The 18,578-nt window shown below is 38.8% G+C and overlaps 1 protein-coding gene across 5 annotated transcripts in view; it reads left to right on the forward strand.

Annotated features, from left to right (window-relative positions):
* CTNNA2 (catenin alpha 2) overlaps nt 1-18,578 on the forward strand; it is a 578,592-nt gene that overhangs the window by 17,003 nt on the left and 543,011 nt on the right. Inside the window, exon 1 of one of the 5 annotated variants that reach the window (XM_078394459.1) lies at nt 9,420-9,495. The exons of the other annotated variants lie outside the window; for them this stretch is intronic. The gene's annotated coding sequence lies outside the window, so the exon portion shown is untranslated. Of the gene's footprint in view, nt 1-9,419; nt 9,496-18,578 lie in introns of those variants that run through there. 5 annotated transcript variants of the gene reach the window in all.

Raw genomic sequence — 18,578 nt, forward strand, 5'->3', positions numbered from 1 at the left:
CAGGGTTTTCTGCAAACAGATTTTGATAGTATGCAAAAAAGATGATGCATTCTTAAATTTGTGACATTTACCCAGGGAAATGGTGGATGACTTCATTCATTGGCTGAGCATTTAGAAAGGCTTGTTTCTCCCAAACAGTAGGCCAAGGCGCTGACTTCATGTTTTGCCTTCTATTTCTAGTTTTAGACGAGCTAGAAACCCACTTCTGTTTGTAATTTAAATGTGTTGAATCCAGGACAGCTGATGGTCAGAAGGGGCACTGGGTGACACTTCTGAAATTGAGTGGGATATTGACTCAATCTCTGATTTGGCAAGTGTGCTACATCTCATTATTGTAAGAGAACAGGTTTCCTAGGTTCTACGTAAGCCAGAAAAAAAGGTGGAATGGAAGGAGGTTCATTTATCAAATTTCCTCCTTCTCTCATACTTGTAGTACCAGAAGAAGTAGCTGTGTTTGTTTGTGCAAGCAGGTGAGACAAAAACAAAATAGCTCCCCCCAACAATTACATTTCCTCAGACATATGACTGTCATATGTGGTCCCATGACCAGGTGCAGATATAGATAATGGACAAAGCCGCAGTAGTTTGTTAGTAATAAATCTGACTATCAGAATTGTTTGGAAACAATTTCAGTTATCATTCTACATGGTAACAAGAGCGTAGTTGACAAAAGGGGTAGATTACGGGAATCAGTGAAGGATTTCATACTTGGTAATGGTTTAGGAATCCCTGATTGATGTTCATTCATTTATGGGTGTCTCCTGCATTCACATTTACTTTATCTCTGTTGTTTCTCTTTCAAGTCCAGTTCTGTTGTGATTTTCCCCACCTAAAAGAGCCACTTTCAGGTCACTTAAAAAGCATCCAGGAAATCTGAAATGTTCTCCAACACATTTTTCTTTTTTATTGCTGTTCGTGATGCGATGCTCAGAATTGAGTGAAATGCTCTGTGCCTCCCTTCCACTCCCAAATTTCTGACTGGGTCCTTGACATGAGATTGTAGGCTTTTCAATAGCTGAACAAATTTTTTTTGGTTTGTTTGAAATAGCCCATATATAAATACCCTTGACTGTAAAGCTGTACAAGCTTATAAATACTTAATGTGCTCTGCAAAGAAATGTGAGCGACTCTCCTGTTGAAATTTGTTAAAAGCAAAAATGAAATCTCAAGCCTTCAGATGCAATAGGTGAAAGTCAGATATACTTGCTGATGCTTCAGTGTGTCTGGGTTTCTAGAATATCCTCCCACATAGAGTATTTGAGAACTTTCAGTTATAAAGATAAAAGTAGCAACATAGCTCAGTTCTTTCCTTACAAATGGGAATAAAAATTGTCCCCAATTCCCAATTTGTTTAAATTGAATATTTTTGGATTTTATTCTAAGTGGAAGTAAACAAAATTGTAAGGTCCAATAATTCATGTGTAGCAAACAATAGGCTTTTTGGTGGATGTTTTTTCTAACGTTTTGTGAATCCCTTTGTTCTTTCTTTTTGAAATTTGTTATTTCTTGAATGTCTGACTAGTACTTTTGCAGGCAGGTTCTGGTTTCTAACAACTTTGCGGTATGTGTCTATGCCCATCTTTATAAGTTAAGTTCATGTATGGTCTAAATTTAGTATGAGAGGTGTAGCCAAATGCCAGCAGTGGCATGGCGGAGCTAGGACTTGCAGGGTCAAAGCCCTGTTAGTTTTTGAGTAGCATATTGTTGCAATTTATCCCTGTTGTAATTCAAAGTATTTTAAGGTTTTTTTTTTTTTTTGGCCTGGAGTGAGCAATTAGGAGCCCTCACAAAATAACTGCTCCTCATTTATTGATATGGACCGATCCTGCTGCCGGTCTTTTTAGACCTTTGTTATGCTGGGTGGCTAACTATGGGTAGTGTCACGATGGGCACCTTCACTTCTAAATTTACCAGTAGGCCACTCGTTGTTGGAGTCCGCTTGGCTATGCCCCTTATTATTTACACGCGCCATTAATATTCTGTTTAATTAGAAGGCCAAGAATTGAGCTTGTGTTGGTAATTTAGAATAAATTAGTTTGGACTGCTTTAAATACTGGGAGACTGAGCCTCTAATTATACCAGGAGTCGACACAGTGAGATGAAAAGAAAGGAATGACATGGAGATGTGCTAGGGGAAGATGTGCGACATGGATAGGTTTATCTATTCCTTGTGATTTCTTTCTCCGAAGGAAGTGTAATTGGCTGCACAACACAGGCCTTTTGTGTTATCCCATTATGTTTCATTGGCTGGGACTAAAAACAAAAACAATTAAAAAACAGTGATATGAAAAGGAATCATTTTGTTGAAACATTTACCATATTTTTGTTTATAAGATGACCCAATGTATAAGACAACCCCCCCTTTTCTAGCCCCCAAATTAGAAAATTTGAAAATTTGCATGATCACATCCCTTTGATCCTAAAGCACTTTCATGGCTGCTTCAGGATTAGAGGGGTGCGATCCTTTGCAAAAGGCAGAGAAAGTGGCTGCCTTCCATGTATAAAACTACCTTCATGTTTTTGTCTAGTTATAGTCTAGTTATAGTTTAGTCTAGTTATAGTTTTTGTCTAGTTATAGTTTTGTCACTTTCAGTTCTGCACAATGCAATTTGTTTGTTTATTTGGAAAATAACAAATTAAGGTTATACTTCTGAAAATAATTCAGGGTAGTGCACATCGTTTGCACACTATCCTCAAAGTAATCGTTTGAGAGAGGGATATAGTGGCTGACTAAAGACCATTTAGTAAACTCATTCCTCATTTTTTTGGTTCACGGGTTTCTGCTTTCCCTGAATGCTTCCATGCTTTCCTGGAGCTGCTGCATGTATTAAACTTACTTAGGTGAAATTAAGTGATGCCTGCTTACAGAGAAGGTAATAAGATGCAAAAACGGTAATACATGTAAATAGAGAATGTATTGTTGCTAAAGGAGCAATAGTCTTTAAAGCTAATTAAGAATTTCTATGAAGACTTAGTTAATGGATTTAATTATCCCCTTTCTATTTAATACATAGGATAGCTGTCAGTCAAATTGCAATCAGTATGTGGTAGCCTCACATATTACAACAATATGTACAGCTTTTTAGAAGAGATGCATCTCTATTGTGTCAGTACAAAGAGGTGAGACTAAGTAGCTCTGAGGTTGGATGAATAAAGGCTTTCTATCATACTAAATGGGTGTGTAGTTTAATCAGAGCAAGGATATTTGTTTTGTGAAGGTCACATTTATTGTTTGTAGTTTTGCATTTCTGTTACCTCTGACCTCACTAATTCTCCACACTTCTTCCACATGTATATAATAAATCTGCCAGCTGAGCACATTTAGCAGATCTGATGAATGTGGTGTATGCTCATGTTAATGTCTCATGTGACTGGCTAGTTGTAATGGCTACTCTCTCTTCTGCTAACCGCTGAAGGTAAAATAAACAACATGACAGCACTTCAGATTTGAGGTGGTTATTAAGGAAATGTGGATCCTCCTCTAACAAATAATGTCTGCTTCTGTAATCCATATATAAACCCAGATTTGTGGTCATAGATTCACATTTTCTTGCGGTTCATTTTAATAACTATAAGTAATATTTACTTTCACCAAACTCTGGGAGGCCGTGGAAGGCAGGAGGGCCTGGTGTTCTCTGGTCTATGGGCTCACGAAGAGTCGGACACGACTAAACAACTAAACAACAACAATATTCACATGTGAGGCTCAGTGCGTGTAGGAATATTACTCTTGCAGTATAGCAGAAGTGTTACAATGCTACTGTGCCCATGTTGTCAGGAGAATATGAGAACCTCTGGAGAATGTAGTTTTTTTCTCTTTTGGTGGATTTCTTTCTTTCCAAGGCCCTAGAAGTGTGAAAAGGAGAAGTACTATTGTGGCTGTCAAGCTGCTCAGATAATGCAATAACCCAACCATAAAGATGCTCTTGAATGCTTTATGAGGAAGCGGCATTGTATGGCATTGCAGTTGCATTCTAAGAACTGATCTTTGAGTATTTAAAACTCTCCGAATGTTGTGTGGGTGATGGAGGATGTGTGAGAGCATTGCAGGCTCTCTTTTCTGAGAAAAGGCTGATAACAGTACCTTTTACTGTTTGGCTAAATAGAACTCTCACCCAGAAGGCCAGATTCCCTCTGCAGTTGCCTTTCTGATTCATCCTACTCTCCCATGGGGGGGGGGGAGCTTAAAAGCTGCAAGTATGCTATTTAATCCAGTCAAATCCCTAAAGGATCTTCACATTAGAAAGAACCACTGCAGTATGGTACCACATTCTATGTTAGGACAGATTCTCCTCAAATGTCATTCACAATAGTATCTTTTTTTTTTTAATGACACAGATGTAATATCATATCACTGATGTGTAATGAAACCAGGTTTTGGTAATTGCATTTGAGTGTAATTTTTCAGTTTGTTTTCATCCTGCAATATTGCTGCATTAATTGTATTTTGAGTTCAGGTAAAGGTAAAGGTTGCCCTTGACATTTTTAGTCCCGTCGTGTCCGACTCTAGGGCGCGGTGCTTATCTCCGTCTACAAGCTGTAGAGAGCCAGCGCTTGTCCGAAGACAGTTTCCATTGTTACATGGCTAGCGCGACTAGGGAACACCGTTTTACCTTCCCACCGAAATTGTACCTATTTATCTACTTGCATAGCAGATTTCGAACTGCTAGGTTGGCAGGAGCTGGGGCAAAGCGATGGGAATTCACTCCATCATTTGGATTTGATCTTATGGCTGCTGGTCTTCTGACCCTGCAGCACAAAGGCTTCTGCAGTTTAGCCCGCAATGCCACCACATTCCCTTTTGAGTTCAAATATGGTGTAATTCTTTATAAATGACAAAAAACCCAGACCAGCATCATGTTGAATTACAAAGTGTGGAAGAGCAATGGCACAAGCAATGTATGTTATTTCATGGGCTTTCTGTTTTATACATAGAACTAGAAATGGTAAGAATCCGGAAAAAGCAGGATATATATCAAAGGAAAGAAACTTTCTGTTTAAAGCAAAACGTTAAGGTTGAAAATATAATCTGCTCCTCAAAGCAAAAAATAAAAAATAAAAAAATAAAAAAATCCATCTATAGATCAGCCCACTTCACTCAATACATGAGCATCTTGCAGTATAACCCTACATTATTATCCCATTTGCCATTTCTCCCTATATTGCACATCATCAGTGGTGTAGGATGAGCTGAAAGAAAACACTGGCTTTGATAGTATTAATGTTATAAATGGTAGATTTGCAACACAATGCTGTTCACAGTTACATAATCTTTACTAGCCCAGTCTAGATGATTCATTCATATTTGTAGTAAGGGAGTCATGTTGTGGAGTTACTCCTGGGTAAACAGAAGGTTTGTTTTTCTCTTTAGGGGATGAAAGAGTGGCACTCACCACGTGTGCTTCTTTGGAGTGGAAGTTAAAGTGCATCATATGTTGGGTAGGGGGATTGATCCATGGTCTGAATTTCTTTGCACTTGGCAGTGTAGCTTCAACTCCAACTTTCTGGCTGAAATTCTGTTGCTTGTTGTAGTAAGTTACCACTAGAATCGGCCCATTGACTCAATGGAATTTATAGACTTACCAAATCTCCACTAATTTAGTGTCCTTGCTCTAGTTCCAGTGTACCACAGGATTTCAGCTGCTGATTTAAACTGTTTTTTACTCTTTGGGAATTTCCCTGCTTTTTCCAGTATAGTAAAGTAGTAAAGTAATGTAGGCAACAATGTCGGGAAAAGAAAGATTGTCTACTGAACAAGGTTAAGTAAAGAGGGAAAAATATGAAAAAGTGAACAGGAAACCAGATTACATTTTGAATTCACTGCAGAAAGCAGACTAATGTCTTCAAATGAGTTCTGTCTGGAGCTCTTAAAAAAATCACACTCAGGCATAAAAGAGAGGAAGTTGATATTTAAGCCTATTTTAAAAAGAAACCCACCCTGTCATATTAGTCTTGATATGCTTCTCAATCTCTGGGGAACACTTTTCTGGATTAAACTTGTTCAACAAAAAGTTAGTCCTATTCAGAGTTGGGGATGGGGGTAGAATAGAGTAGAAAACCACAGTTTCTACACATAATTGCCACTGTGCATTGGTCATTTGGTTAAAGGGCAGAAATGGAGAGTTCAGTCTTCTGGAAGGTGGTAGAATTGAGAAATATAACTGCAGTGTCAGTGGCTGTGATAGGAACGAGTGCCCCAAAGGTAAAAAGCTAATTAATGTTGAGTAAGGGGCATGCATGAATGCTTATTTCCAATTGCCCTATGTAGAATACTCTTCAGATCTTTCTTTAAGCTAAACTCTCACAGAATCCCTCTTGAGAGCACAATGCTTGAATATTTGAAGACATGCCCACTCATATAGGGGTATTGGATGGGGGCTTATGTATGCACACCACTCTCTACTTGCTCATAGCCCTTGCATGTTTAGACAAGTATCTGAATGTTGGCTAACATCCTTGAAATCTGGTTTACATTTTCATCTCTCCCAACTAATTGAATTTTTCTTTTGCTGAGTCTGAACAGTAGTTTGTTACTTATATCATATGCTCAAGGTTTGTATACAACACTGTTTTGAGATACTGGCTTTGTTTACTAAATTGGGGCCATTTGCTTTCACATCTTATTAGTACATTGCTTTTCTGTGAACAATGTGTTCATGGTGGTTCAGAGGGAAACAAAAGTAAAATAATGACCATAAGTAATTTTGCAAGGTAAATAACCCATGATCCAATGGATCTCTTCCAACTCTGCAGTTCTAAGATTGTTGCTGCTGATGCTGTTGTTGTTGAGGACAATACATTTCCACAAAAGAAAAATCAAAGTTACATGGCAAATGCATAATGATGATGATGATGATGATGTTGAAATAGTAATAATAATATACTTATGAATAAACAACAAGAAACACATATTTTCCAAGTTGAAGTTCCATCAAGAAACAACTTCAAAAATACAGAAAATTTCAAAAAAATGGGAGGCAGAACTCAAATAATGTGTGAGGAAAATCAGTTAGTCTCCCCTTTATGCTAATATGAGCAAGCACAATTATTTCAAAATCCTTGGTTACTAATTTTAAACAATTGCCAATAGCTTCTAATTTGCTTTCTGAAATTTAAAAAAATATCAGTGATTTTGCAAACATCTACAGATTTTTAGGAATTGATTCCTAAGTTTTAGCCTTGCCTCTTTGGTCTGCCCCAAGGTCAGCAATGCTGAGAAGGAATAAATTTAACATGAGAAGGAGAAAGAAGGATACCAGCTAAATGAAATAAAAAATTTGAGGGAGAAAAAGGGAGAGTATGATATCTGAAAATTATGGAAGCCATGGCAGAAGGAAGTAGAGCCAGTCCAGTGTGTTGTTAGGAAGATAGTGAAATATCTAGTACAGATAGTAAGGGAGCAAGATAATACTAGGAAATTATGCAGGTTGTAGAAACCCCAATCACTGTGTGTCATCATCAAGAATAATAATGGTGGTGTTGAACCATTTAGAACAGAGGTCCCCAATCCCCGGTCCGTGGCCCGATGCTGGTCTGTGCCCTGAGCTGGACTGGGCCACGGAGACAGACCTCCCCCCTTGCATGCACTCCCCCCCGCACAGCCCGTTTCTCCCTGCATGTGTGTGCCTGCGCCCATGAGAGCACTCCCCCACCCCTTTGCGCATGAGGGCCCTCTGAGTGCCACAACGCCCTTTGTGCATGCGCATGAGCATGTTCGCATGAGTGCTGTGCCACCCTTTGCGCATGCACATGAGCACCCCTGCTCCTTTGCACATGCAAAGCTCAGGGGGGTGCCCCGCCTTCCCCAGCCGGTCCGCGGGGCTGAAAAGGTTGGGGACCACTGGTTTAGAACATTAGTGGCTACATACTTTCAAACTTGTCTGTTTAGTAATGATAGAAAATTCCCTTTAACAAATATATTATCTTGTGTGGCGACTGAAGATCACATAAAACAGCAGCATATCTTCAGAATTTTTACATATGTATGCATATACTGAGAAGACTCAATAATATGGAAACATGAAAGAAGTCTCTATTTATTGTTTTTAAAATACTTGTATGCTATCCTTCATTGACAAAATTCCAAATCAGCATAAAAAATTCATAACACTGAAAACATAGTATAAAATACACAAGAAAAACATAAAGATTCAATAAATTTTGTATTAAAATCAGCAAATTAAATTACATGTTGCACGGATGTGTGAGAAAGCGAATGGAAAGGGTGGAACAATGTGGTTGGTCACAGTACTGTATGAAGAACTCGATCAAGAGGACTTTAAACTGAATTGGAAAGGTGCAGGTTGGGCAATGCAAGCACAGAGATAAAGACTGATGTAAACCTATGTACAATAAGAGGAACAGACTGAGCCGCTGTAATGGGGCCCAGTGACGATCTTCATAAAAACATACCAAGGAAGAAAGGATAGAAAGGGAGTTTGAGTTGCAGTATATTTCAATATTCCTGCACAGAAATACGGGAGGATGAAGTTGTTTGTCCCACTGAGATCATCTGGATTAATATAATTGGGGCAAAAAAGAAAAGAAATGTGTTAGTTGGTGTCTACTACCAACTGCCCAATCAAGGAGAAGATCTGGATGAAACATGAAAAATTGATTGCAAGAATTTCAAAGAAACCACTGCAAGTTGCTAGTAATTGTTTTCTGTGGAACCATAGGCTGTGGTCCAAGAAGTAAAACCCTATCATCATGGCACCAACTGCTCTCTCTTTCTTGCTGGGCCAAGACCTTCAACAAAAGGTAGTGGTGAAAAAATGACCTGTTCTCTGAAGTCTTTTTTTAACCTTCCTACCCAAAGCCATGTAGTCAGTTTCAATATGCTGAAGACTGTGTCTTGCAGCATCATTTTTTCCTACAAGGATGAGATGGAAGGGGTGAAGATCTGTGGGCTTGATGACTCTGGGAAAGATTTCTGTCACGTCCTTGATCTTTGCCCCAAACATACAGCACACCTCTCAAGATATCCTGTCAGGTCTGCAAACTGCTGCCTCCGTCTCTTTCAATAAGGAGTTGCCTACTACCACGATGTGTCTTTTCTTCCTTTGGGAAATGCCAGGAATCCTTCTGTCTGCTGTATCTTCTGTTGCAACATCCATGCTCTCTGTTCCCCACTGTTCCTGTTCCTGCGGCTGAAAAACTTCTGGTGGAAGGGACCTAGGCCTGGAGTCTTCTTCCAGTGTCTCAGAGACATTGTGTATATGAAAGTCTTTGGACTGCTGTTCCCCTTTCAGTTTCTCAGAGTCATTGCATATGGATGTCCTGGGTCTCTTGGCTAGGCTGAAGCATCCCAGAATTACTATCCATGCATAGGACCTAATACCAGTGTTGTAGCTTCCTCTGAGAACTTATGTGTTAGGTATTATTCCTTCCTATAGGCTTTTCCTCTCTGTTGCTTTTTCAGGATAATCTGTTGAGCTGGGTCTCAAGCTGCTGCACTTTCTCTTCCAGAAGGGCAACCATCTTGTCGTGCTGCAGGTATAGCCTCATAGATCCTCCACTGATGTACTAATTTCTCTGTACATTTGATTTTGTAAATGTATTTTTTTAGTCAGAGAGGTGCATCGTAATATTTGGAGGGGTTCAAGAGTTGAAGCATAATTGCATTCTGCTTTGCATAGTAGGTGAGGAAATGAGAATTCTGTTGATATATTTTAAAATATGAACCATAGATTTCTTTTGCATTCTTAGTTCCTTCCCAAAAGGAACCCGGGGCACTTCACAGTACAGTATGGTTTATATGCATAAACGGAAACCCATAAATACAATAGATAAAAGATTAAGATGAAAAATGAAGTGAGGCCTCAGGTTAAGTCTTGAGCACATAGGTTTGTTAGGGAACAAACAGTCTTTCAGCTAGTTGACCATCCTACCTCTTTAATTTTACCTTGAAATTAGTTGGTGGTGTTGAACAGTGGCTAATAGTCAATAGTCTGGTGATCTATTCTGTATCGATTACAGTTTGTCCAAGGAAGGTCAAACATATGAAAGATACCAAAGGATATTAAGCAAAAGCAAAGCTATTATTTTCCAGTAGCGGACATGTGCAATGTAGCAAGCAGAGCATGTAAGCGCATTCAAGAACACACATGCCTTCTTAAAGAATAGCATAACTTTCTACTTCAAGGTCATGGACTCCCCCCCCCCCCCGTCTCTCTTTCTTTCTGGATTAAGTTTTAACAAGTTTTGTCTTCATACAGTTTACTGCTGCTCTCAAGCATTGATGCAAGACTCAAAATGCATCGTCTGGGTCAGGTGGAAAGGAGAAACAGATCTGGAATGTCAAAGTACAGCTGTGAGAAAATGAGATTTTCATGCTCTGATCTCCACATCTTTAAAAAGCTGTGACAGATTAGCCAAACATTTTGTAAATGTGCAGTCAGCATGAACAACGGCTGAATTTATATTGCACAAATAATAGCTACAATTCAGATTCAGATAATTCAGGAAAAAAGCACATATTTACAGACCATGAATTCTTTATATACAAGTCCTGCTTTGTACAGTTAAGCTTATTTCCAAATAGGTGTGCATAAGACTGCAACCTTACTATGAATACAGAAAGTTAACCTCCTCGTGATGCAAAACCAAGGAAGAGTCTTGTGGTACCTCAGAGAACATGAACATGTTTTGTGTGTCATAAAGTTTTGTAGACTTTGTCCCCCTTTATGTTATCTGAAGAAGAAGAATGAAGTGTACCAAACCTTATACCAGATAAAACATGATAGTCATTAAGATTCCTCAAGAGTTTTGGTTGTTTTTAAAGAGCTTGGTAATTATGCATCTGCATTTACCTACAGCTTCTTTCTCATCTTCCTCTTCCTCTTCCTTCTATTTCCTGGAACTGTATAGTGACAGACAGCCATTATGTAGTAGATCTATATAGCCGCCTAGAGTGGTCGAAATGACTAGATAGGCGGGGTATAAATACAATCAATCAATCAATCAATCAATCAGTCAGTCAGTCAATCAATCAATCAATCAATCAATCAATCAATCAATCAATCAATCAATAAAATATATGCTGTTTACAATGACAGCTCATTCATCTATATCTGATAATGGCAAATTAATTAAAAATATGTGACTGTTTTTGTTTTGTTAAGCCTAATGAAAGACCACATGTTAGGAGGTGTAAGAAAAGATATGATTTTCCTAAAAAGGATAGTTCTTCAGAAAATCTTCAGGCCTAGAAGTATATGAATGAACAGTCTGGACTGCAAAGGAATATAGGATATTGTCTCATGCTGAGTCAGACAATTGGTTCGTCTATCCCAGTATTGCCGACAAATGAGTCTAGATTATTGCTTACCCTGTCTGCAGACATTAGGGATTGAATCTGGGACCTTTAGCATGCAAAGCAGATTCTCTGCCATTGAGCTATGACTCTTCTACTCCTTAGATGGTAATTTGAGAAGGTGTTTGTTACAATCCTTGGATATGATATTAGAGTATTTTTGTGGTTTTAAAAGGTGTGTGAGCTTGTATGGGATAGCATACGTCCAGTGAGAATTACAGTAAGACAGCATACCTGTACCTTCTTGTATGGGTACAAGATGGACATAGAGGTTTGAAGTTTTGTCTTAATAATGTCTGTTTTGTGACTGGATTGCCTTAGTTTGTGATTCTTGGAAATCAAGTGTTGAATCTTCCTCACAGTAGCAAAGATCAGACTAGATAATCTTTAGTTTCACTTCCAAACAAGATTCCACAGTCAGCTAAAAGAGGGAAGCTTATAGCTATGTTTAATGAAGTGCCTTGTATTTTACAACACATGCTGGAAGGTGAATGCTTTTGAATCAAACCATTGTCTGTCCTGGAGCTATGATTTTATACTTGAGTGGGGAAGGAACCACATTTTGCTTGGTACTTGCTTTCTGAGCAGGCCCAGAGGCCCTTAGAACAAGGTTATTTTGCAGATATACAATGTGTGGTTTGGTGTGGGCTTTCCATGTTCCCGCTGACAGCAAACACTGAATGTGCCTAATGGGAGAACTAACCAATTCTTTTCCTGTAGCATCGAAAGAGCAGTGCAGCATTTACGTTATCTAGTGGTTCAAAGGTCAGGGAAACAATCAAAATTGTTGACATTGCAGTAATATTTTTCAAATTTATTTCCAACTCACCCACTTTGGAAACTGTTATATAACAGATGGGGCTGTTGGGGTTGAAGGCCTTTGCAGTGTTCTCTTTTGCTACCGTAACATTTCTCTGGGCCTGCTACAAATTTTAAAAATGGGAGCCCCTTTCTCTATACTTGATCATGTATGTTATGTAGGTATAAATTTTAGCAGATGCATGGTTTCTGCTGCCCCACAGAATTTCCTCTTGAATTACTAGGGCAGTTTCTCACATGAGATTTGTACGTTAATTCAGATGTAGAGCCAAATTGGAATTTGAAGGTGTTGCCTGGTTATTATTTTTAATGCCTTGGTAGTTGTTGCTGTGGGATTTTACAACAACTCTTTTACTTTGTACATGTTAATTCAATTTATTATAAGTTTTGGTTGTTAAGGTAAACAATCCATTCTGTGTGCTGGTTGCTAAGATGCTAAGCTTTCTAATATCAAGTGCAAATTCCATCTGGGAGTGTGTGTCCTGGAGTGTACCTGGATCATGTTAGTGTATAAAGGGGGAAAAATCTGGCTAGATAGCTCAGTGGCTTAGGTATCTGACTTCTGAGCCAGAGTTTGGGAGTTTGATTGCCTACCCAGAAGAGCCAACCTGTCTGGCCTTGGGATAACTCCACAGTCCGAGGATGCCCCACAGACGAAAGGAATGGTAAACCACTTCTGAGTATTCTCTACCTAGAAAACCCTGAAAAGAGTTGCCATAAGTCAGAATTGACTTGACAGCACATGGTGACAACAATGATTATAAAACAGAGTAGTTGCTGATGATGTAACTGGTTTGTACTTGGATGTCCAGTCAAGAATAGATCCGGGGAGTGGAAATTTTGAAAACCTGAAAGAGGTTATAGGAATAGCTGGTCTGAACTGAAGAACCAGATGATCACAAGAAGGAGCGTCTCCTTTTACTGAAGCAGGGCTTCTCTTGCTGGCAGAGGCAGGCTTTGGCAGCAATAAGGGCCAATCATTCTCTAGATTTTGGCAGAATTGTTCGTAATTATGTGAAACAATTTTAGTTGTTGTGTAGTGGGATAAGCATTATTGGCCAGGACGTCTTTCTGTCCTTTTCAACCCTGGCACCTTCTTGAGATTGGTAGCCACCTGTTTACTTAAAATGCTCTTTGGTGTGATTGTTAAAGCATTTATTCTTATAGTGCCTTGTTTTTGTTGAAAATAATCTTTTAAATAAACATCTTTAACTGAACTCTTGTTTGGGAAGTTCTCAGAGGGTAGGCTAATAATCCAGACCACGTGAATAAGCGGAGGAGGGCCTCTCATTGGCCCAGTAATACATGGATGCTGCAAGGCTGCTTTGGAATCTGTATTTTGAACCTGGTTAAGGTAGAACGTGGCCCTGTGACAGGAGAGGCAGCGGGTGAGTGGGATTCAGGATGTGATGGTGCTGCGGGTTAAACCGCGGAAGCCTCTGTGCTGCAAGGTCAAAAGACCAAGCAGTCGTTAAGATCGAATCCACGCGACAGAGTGAGCTCCCGTCGCTTGTCCCTGCTCCTTGCCAACCTAGCAGTTCGAAAGCATGTAAAAAGGTGAGTAGATAAATAGACATCACCTCGGTGGGAAGGGAAGGGCGTTCCATGTCTAGTCGCGCTGGCCACGAGACCATGGAAATTGTCTTCAGACAAAATGCTCACTCTATGGCTTGGAAACAGAGATGAGTACCACACGCTAGAGTTGGACACAACTGGACTAAATGTCAAGGGCAACCTTTACCTTTACTTAAGGTAGAATTGGTTGGATTTGGTCATGGAGCTGTATTTGTAATTGGTCCTCTCTTCTGTTTTCTTAAATATGAAAATATGTGCTTCCTGGTTGTTTAATTTCTACCTAAGTTGAGTGGAACAGAGGTAATATAACAGGGGGGAAAAGCTGAAAAACCTAAAATAAAAGAAATAACACATTAGGTAATAGAATTAAACTCTAATTTCTTACTTTCCCAACTTGAATTAACATAGTAAGCATGCAGTACTGACTGAAATCCCATTGTTTAGCTTAGTGAGTTGCAACTAGAGCATGCATATTGAATCTGTGGAGACTTGGCAGGTCATCTCCTCTATAGGTTATATTGAATTGATGGGCCTACTCTAGTTTTGACTTACTACGCTAAGCAACTGGATTTCAACCATTTTGCAATTTTTCTGCAATGAACAACATTTCAAACAACAAGAAAGCCTTGGGTCTATAATAGTTTAGTTTGTGTTTGATATTCTTACTGAACATCAGAAGATATGGAGGAGGATTTTTCTAAATTCTTACGACTGGGTACTTTGAATCCATTTGAATGCATATCATGGTTTAGAAATCAATGTGTTGTGACATGTCATTGTTTCTTACCAGTTAAATTTTCTTCTGTTAAAAAAAACTTGAGTGAAGTTTTCCTAAGAAGAAAGTTGAAGTGAAATGCAGCGAATAATAGAATTATCTACCTGTCTATTGAAGCACGCTATCACAGGTTGTTTCACTGCAGTTTAGGAACAGAACAGTCGTACTGCTGGCTTCATTGAACACAAAGGACAAGTATTTTTAAAGGAATGATATGTCATGAGAAATTGCTGCCATCAAACACAGTTGCCTGTTTCTTTATTACCACTAATATTGTTCAAGCTAAGTGATCAAATGCAAAATGAGTAGTATGGATATTCTCTGTTAATGTGTCACTTGTTTTGATGAAACTGCTCTAATTAAATATCACTGGGTAGTCAACTCTTGCATTCCTGTGTTTTTATCCTATGCACTAGGTTTTTAGAGTACTGTAGTTTAGAATTAAGATATTACAGAATCATCATCATGATCATCATCTTCATCCTAGAACTGCAGAGTTAGGAAGGAACCCTATGGAAGTCCAGCCTCTGTCAAGGAGGCACAGTAGAATATATAAAACATGCACCTCTCTTTATTGGTATGAGTGAACCCTCCATATCAGGGTTTCCCTAAAGTTCCCTGGATACTAATGGTACATATACATCAGTGGATGTAGCTTTTTGTATATTTTATTTATTTATTTATTTATTTATTTATTTATTTATTTATTTATTTATTTATTTATTTATTTATTTATTTATTTGTTTGTTTGTTTGTTTGTTTGTTTGTTTGTTTGTGTATGTATGTATGTATGTATGTATTTATTTGTTTATTTGTTTGTTTGTTTGTTTGTTTGTTTGTTTATGTATGTATGTATGTATGTATGTATGTATGTATGTATTTATTTATTTATTTATTTATTTATTTATTTATTTATTTATTTATTTATTTATTTATTTATTTATTTATTGCATTTATATGCCACCCATCTAGACATAGTCTACTCTGGGTGGCTCACGCATATGTATTTATTTAATTTATTTATTCCATTTATACCCCGCCTATCTGGTCAATTGCGACCATCCATGTAGATGCCGTATATTCACAATTTTCGGTGGTCTCTGGCTATCCATTGTGTTACTAAATGTCCATTACAGAGTTTGGGAAATTACAAAAAATATTGGAATCTGTGAACTAGATTGCTAACAAATAGTTTTGCTGTAAGGTTTAAACAAACTCTAAGGTATTGTTAACTTCCCCCTGGATTTTTTTTTAATAGTGGTGAAAAAAAGATCAATCCAATCTGTTTTCATAATGCCCCCCCTCGCTTTATTATAATGGTTTCCTAACTGTCAACAATAAGGATCAAAGTAGCACAAACTTTCATCTTCCCTGGTGAACAGGCTTCCCATATGGCAGAGCTGGAACAGCAGAGTTGTTCACCTCTATTACACTGCTTTGGGCAGGAAAATCAACATGAGCTCAGATGTACTAGGAGAGAGTGGCGAATCTTGGGGCAATGACTGTCTGGATCTTTTCTCTGCCACACAGAGGACATCTGGTTCAGGGCTTCCTCAAACCTGGCTGTGCCTCTGAATTAATTGTTGCTTGTTTATTTACTATCATATGTGTATGTGGTACACCACAAGGAATAAGCTGTGGAAGTTCCTATCTCAAAGGAACTGAAATCTTACAAATAGGCTCAAAGAATGTGATAAGGGAAAGAGAGAAGGAAAATGAAGCCAGGGATAAATGTGAAAAGTACAGAACTCTTTCAGTGGCATGCATTCGGCTTAGTTACTCTAGGCTATTGGAATGGCAGAGTTTGTTTCAGGTGCTTCAAAGGAACTGTGAGGTCTGAGGAAATTTAAAGTGAGTAAGGGAAGAGGTCTCATAGATACATTTTTCTTGTTGTTGTTTAGCTGTTAAGTTGTGTCCAACTCTTCGTGACCCCATGGACCAGAGCACGCCAGGCCCTCCTGTCTTCCACTGCCTCCCGCAGTTGGGTCAAATTCATGTTGGTCACTTCGGTGACCCTGTCCAACCATCTCGTCCTCTGTCGTCCCCTTCTCCTCTTGCCTTCACACTTTCCCAACATCAGGGGCTTTTCCAGGGAGTCTTCTCTTCTCATGAGATGGCCAAAGTATTGGAGCCTCAGCTTCAGGATTAGTCCTTCCAGTGAGCACTCAGGGTTGATTTCCTTAGAATTGTTAGGTTTGTTCTCCTTGCAGTCCAGGGGACTCTCAAGAGTCTCCTCCAGCACCACAATTCAAAAGCATCAATTCTTCAGCGGTCAGCCTTCTTTATGGTCCAGCTCTCACTTCCGTACATCGCTATTGGAAAAACCATAGCTTTGGCTATGCAGACCTTTGTTGGCAAGGTGATGTCTCTGCTTTTTAAGATGCTGTCTATTCTTAGATAAATCTAAAAGAGAAAGAACTTGCCTCTCTTTGCTGTCTGTGAGGGGCTATCTATGTAACTTTGGACTGTGGAAGGTGAGGCTCCCAACTTACATTATGGCCACTAATACTAGAGCCCTTTCTCTGCCGGTTCATAATGCTCCCTGTGTAAAATGGTGGTTAAACTGGTAAGGATAACAATGTCACCCAAATGTCTGTTGAGTTTATCCAAATTATAGTGCATGAATGGGCTTTAGATATTCGAAATGGATGCATTTTACTAGTGTCTTTGTCATTGTAATTGTATAGACACAGTTTTTGAAAAGATAACTGGAGTGTGCTAGTGCTGAAATCTGGTTCAATTTAGGGAATGATGCCTCCTTCATAAGCTTAGTTGAAATGAGAGGGAGTTTGTTGCGGTTTTGCATGAGACAGGATTGTGACTGAAAAGATAAATCGACTGTATAAAAAAGAACTAGTAATATAAGCACAATAAGTCTCCTGGTATCTGTAATTGTACCAGTGACTCACTATACTGAAAATATTAGTCCATTGTTTTGTGTCTGTCATACAAATCTGTGATAGCGCACTGTGTCTTAGGTTCTCTTTTCTTTCTCTTTGTTCGAAAATGTTTTTATCATGATGTTAAGAGATATAATTGCTTAACTAGTACCATGTCTTCCTGCAGTCCAGCTAGTTGTTCTACTGAAGATCAACTGGCTGAATGAAATTTCTGAAGTCAGCTTTATTGCTCTGAGATTTTAGTTCACATTTTGCTAAGAGTGGTTAGCAATAATTTGCAGTATATGCTGCAGTGCATATTAAAATTTTGCAAGTGACATGACTGCCTGCTATCATTTTGTTGAAAGTCTTATCAGTTTTGCCTGGCAGCTGGAACGGACACTTGAAATATAGTTAGACAGGTATTTGTGATGCATTATGGATAGGTAGATATCTGTGCATTTGCAGAATCCTATTGGAAATTAGTTTTCTCCTTGGTGCTTATGCTCTCCTCAAATCACATTTGCTGACTGTATTGAAACCAGATTTCCATGTGAGTTCATATAGAAGTTTGTGTCAAGTTATATGTATCTGGAGCTTAGTCAAATCATTGGATATGGATCCAGAGGATGAGGCACTTTGTGGCAGTCCATGGCCTCTAAAATGGGACAAAGAGGAGAGCTGATTTAGATGGGACACAATTAAGAACAGCAAATTCGGGCTTCTTTGCATTATCTGTTTATTACTATATTTTTGTATACAGTGGTGCCCCGCAAGACGATGTTAATTCATTCTGCGAAAATCGCTGTTTAGCGAAAACATCGCCTTGCAAAATGAAATCCATTTAATGCATTCCAATGGTGAAAAATTGTCATCGTTTTGCGAAAATCACCCATAGGAAAACCATTTTGCAAAGCGTGGATCAGCTGTCAAAATCGCTGTCTTGTGAAAAACAGTCCCCAAAACACCTGTTTTACGAAGTGTGGACTCAGCTGTCAAAATCATTGTCTTACGAAAAACGCCCCCCCCCAAACATCTTCTGAAGCACAGACCGAAACGTTGTCCAGCAGAAATCGCCCATAAAAAACACCGTTTTGTGACACACTATAGCGATCACAAAAACTCATTGTCTCATGAATAAACTGTTTTGCGAGATTATTGTCTAGCGGGGCATCATTGTACTTGCATCTGTAGTCAGAAATGGGGGTGACTAATA

This window comes from Pogona vitticeps, chromosome 5 (genome assembly GCF_051106095.1).
Source record: "Pogona vitticeps strain Pit_001003342236 chromosome 5, PviZW2.1, whole genome shotgun sequence".
Classification (NCBI taxonomy): Eukaryota; Metazoa; Chordata; class Lepidosauria; order Squamata; family Agamidae; genus Pogona; species Pogona vitticeps.